At 37.3% G+C, this 4561-nt stretch overlaps 1 non-coding gene across 1 annotated transcript; it reads left to right on the top strand.

Annotated features, from left to right (window-relative positions):
• Positions 1 to 670: 670 nt before the first annotated feature.
• Positions 671 to 763, top strand: Trnay-gua (transfer RNA tyrosine (anticodon GUA)). Its single transcript has 2 exons — positions 671 to 707; positions 728 to 763. It is a non-coding gene; the product is annotated as a tRNA-Tyr (tRNA).
• The last annotated feature ends 3798 nt before the right edge of the window (positions 764 to 4561 follow it).

Raw genomic sequence — 4561 nt, forward strand, 5'->3', positions numbered from 1 at the left:
CGTGTATATATGTGTGTGTGTGTGTGCGTGTGTGTGTGTGTGTGCGCGCGTGTGTGTGTGTGTGTGTGTGTGTGTGTGTGTATAAACATTTCATGTATATACATAGAAGATGGGATGTGTAATAAGATATTTTCTTCCGAACCACATGGATCCAGGTTCAGTCCCACTTTATGACATCTTGGATAAATGTCTGAGCCGAGCAATGCCTTGTAAGTGAATTTGGTAGACGGTGTAGTGGTTAAATGTGTGCATCAGGTGAACAGATGCAAAAGGTATGTGCATGCCTTTGAAGTAAACAAATAGATAGATAGATAGATAGATAGATAGATAGATAGATAGATAGACAGACAGACAGACAGACAGACAGACAGACAGGTAGATTACATAAGCGAAACATAAGCATTAGCTTGAGCATGCGCGTGTATCTATGTACGTAGTTGTGTTTATGTATGTACGTCTTCGACTTTCACACACACACATACACGGTAGTCAATATATATATATATATACACATACGAAGTTGCTGCCGAAAGCAAGTAACCTGTTGTGTTAACTATGTCACGCGACAGACAATAATATAACAATACATATAAACAAAAATAGAACTACACGTCTGTCATTCAATCGCTTATTAGCTATTATCATTTATTTTGTTACAAACTTACCGGTTCTCGCGATAGCTCAGTTGGTAGAGCGGAGGACTGTAGAGGTATAATGTACAACTGTCATCCTTAGGTCGATGGTTCGAATCCGTCTCGCGAGATCGTTAATTTTTTTTTGCACAATCTTATTTGGTTTACAATATTCTCAATGTGAATAATGCGTCGTGAGCTGTCAGAATCGTTACCACGCGACATTTTTTCTGAGTTCAAATTCTTCAGTAGTTTATTTTGCCTTTCATCCTTTCTGGTCCGATAGAATAAGTGTTATGGGAGCACTGTTGTCGATATAATCGACTTAAACGCTTTTCCCGAAATTGCTGTCCTTCTGCCAAAATGTGAAACCAGTATTTCATATATATGTGTGTGTGTGTGTGTTTATGTGTTTATAAATTTTTATATGTCTATGAATTTTTATATATTTATAAATTTTCGTGTATATGTATGTATTTATAAATTCTTACTAAAAATTTTTTATATATCACATAGATGAATGCATCTATGTATGTACATTGTATACCATGGAGAATTTCGTTAATATGGGTTGAATGGATCGCCTTTGAATTTGCCTTCTCTCCTCCTTAATTTTCTATATTCAGGAACAATCTTTCAGAACTGTAGAAGGAGAAGTGGTGGGGAGAGAGATCTTTTTCTTTTCCTATATTATGCCAGTATGCCCACTCTTTCAATGTATATAAGATGTAAAAGAAAACGCAGAACAAAATATCACCATCATCAATCCCTGGACATTACTGTCCCAAGTCCTAGGACCCATAGACTAGTTACCTGGTTTCCAAAGCGTATAAGTGAAAGAGATCACAACAATCTTCCTGGACAGGACGCCAACCCGTCGCAGGCTAACTCAATTGCAGCTGAGTCCAATCCGGACTAGAAAAACGTGAAATAAAGTGTTTTACTCAAGAACACAAGGCAGCGCCTAGTGATGGAATCGAAATCAGGATCTTGCGATCTCGAGATCAACACCCTAACCACTAGGCCACACGTTTAGGAAGCTAGCTGAACGCCGTATTACACTATCATTAGTCTAATCATTCGTAAATCAGAAAGGGTGCAAGGGGCTATAAAACGTGGAAATAGACGATACGGTATTCGTGTCATGTATGATTGTACAAACATCGAACGAAGGTGGTTTTCGTTTACAACCATTAGGCGTTATATGAATGTTATGGGATTTTATTTTCCTTTCCCCTGTAGAAGCGGTGTAGTTTTTCAATAATTGTGTTTGTCATTGCCTTTCGCTTCTCAATCATCTTGAAGACTTGTTAACCCGTTTCGAAGCAAATAACTCTTTTAAATCAGCTTTTTTCGTCTGCTTCAATACTGAATGTTCCATCTTGCTTTCACCGCCATCTTTACGATCGAAATCGTAGTTGATATAATTGAAGGTGCATAATTTTAATATGGGAGGTGATAGATTATCTTGCCTGTTGCCTGGTTGGCACTCAATTATATGTATGAAAAGGGGTAAAAAATATATTCAAAGTTCAAAAATGATAAACCAAAGATGTAGAGGATGAATAGAATAACAAAAAAATGTGAAGCACTACGATGAAAATATTTTTCGTATTAATTCAAATAACACTGGAAAGGATTAAAATAAAAAAAGTAAAAAGCAAAGGAATTTATCTGTCAATCCTATATTACATTTGTTTCAAATTATGGCAGCCGACTTGTATGGGGAATAAATATACAAACATGAATACAGCGAGCGAATTCAGTTATACAGTAATCCCTCGCCACATCGCGGTTTACCTATCGCGGTTTACATATCGCGGTTTACCTATCGCGGTTTATTATTTAACCTTACGTCGATTCCTCCGTGGTATTGTTTTACATTCATAATAAAATAAATATATACAAATTAGAAAAATAATATAAAAATATGCAGTACAGTACTGTTTCTACTTCGCGGATTTTCACCTATCGCGGGGGTTTTGAACGTAACACTCGCGATAGTCGAGGGTTTATTGTATTCCCGCATATATGGCAAAAGGTAGTGAGTTATAGCAAATGTATAACTGCCACATAAGTCATGCATAAATGCGCACGCACTTCAATGTACGGGTTGTGTCTATCCTCGCGTTTTAATTGGTTTACGCTGCTTTTAAACTAGTCTCTGTTCTAGTGGAGGTGGTGGATTCCCGTATCGGAGCAGATGTTTGTTGAAGTGTTCAATTTTGTGTATGAATGCCTAAGCGATAATCTGATTAAGCTGGGGTTTTCAAGAAAAAGAAGTCAACCAACTAACTCGCAACGCTGCAAATACAATCTGTAAGCGGAACAGTAAAAATATGCAAGACTTTTCTCAAGTTTAAAGTGTGACATTGTCTCTGTACCAATATTCCCACGATGGAGCTTTGTAGCTGTTTTAGAAGCCAGTTCCTTATTCAGATGAAGAATTTAAATAATTAAACACATACATAAATACATACACAAATTTGTACAAGCACTGACTCCAAATATTGCACATATACAAAGACACATGTAAAAATACCCCGTTGATGTTGTTGAAATTCCAATGAATGACCCTTGGATCTAGGTTAGAAACCGGCTCTTTCTCTATTGGCAAGAAATCATGAAATAAAACCGAATAACAACATACCTTACACACACACACACATTATATGCTTTTATATCTCTCCTATATTTTTATGAATGCTTAGTTTTATTCTTTATAGCGTTGGAGAATCTTTACGCCTGTACGGGCATGATTTATATTGATGTGTATAAATATATATGATTCAATTACATTGATTGAATATCTTCATTTATGCGTTCGGGAATCTGGTTGACTGCCTGGGATTTGCGTTTTCATTTTCCTCTACTTTGTATTTTTTCATACATACATACATGCATACATGCGTGTGTATATGTGAATTATGACAGTAGTTGTGGAAGTGGCCATCATGAGAATGCATGCATTTATATGTGTGTGTGTGTAGATTTGCAGAAGTATATGTGTCGATGGTGGTACACCAAGAGAAACGAAGGGAAAAGGCCAAAACTAATTCTTTGAAAGTTGTATGCATACGTGCAGGTAAAAAAATGTGCACGTAAATTCGTAGGTACATGCATACACACACACCACACAAATGCGATTATGCATACACACATACATACGTACACACATATACACATGCACTCACTCAGGTACATATATATATACACACGCTCCTCTCTTCTCTCTTCTTTCCCATTAAACAATTAAGAGGCGATTGGTGGAATTGGTAAATAAACGCTTGGTGTTTGCACATATTTCAGTGGTTTAGGGAGAAAATTTGTAATAGATTTGAAGGGAGGAACGGGGACAGACAGACAGATGGACGGACAGATATACGGATGGACGAGCAGACAGACATACAGACAGCTAGATAGATAGACAGACATACAGACAGCTAGATAGATAGACAGACAGACAGACACACAGACAGACACACAGACAGACACACAGACAGATAGATAGATAGATAGATAGATAGATAGATAGATAGATAGATAGATAGATAGATAGATGGGAATGGATTCTAAAATCAGATCCACAAACATGGCCGATTCGTTAATGTCTATTAATCTATTAGTTTATTACACACATATATATATATACACGGCTATATATATACATAGTGAGAGAGAGAGAGGGGGTGAAGAGACAGACAGAGACATGTGTATGTATATATAGATATGTAAGCATTTGTACAATGGTGGTGGTGGTTGTGATGGTGGCGATGGTAATGATGATTATAATGACGACGGCAACAGCGATGGTGATGATGACGGGGTTAGGGGCGGGAGGAAGAAGGAAGAGGGTGGTGGTTGTTGTGGTGGTAATGATGATGATGATGATGGTGCTGGTAGTGGTGTTGGTGGTGCTGATGGTAGTG

This window comes from Octopus bimaculoides, chromosome 4, assembly GCF_001194135.2.
Source record: "Octopus bimaculoides isolate UCB-OBI-ISO-001 chromosome 4, ASM119413v2, whole genome shotgun sequence".
Taxonomy (NCBI): Eukaryota; Metazoa; Mollusca; class Cephalopoda; order Octopoda; family Octopodidae; genus Octopus; species Octopus bimaculoides.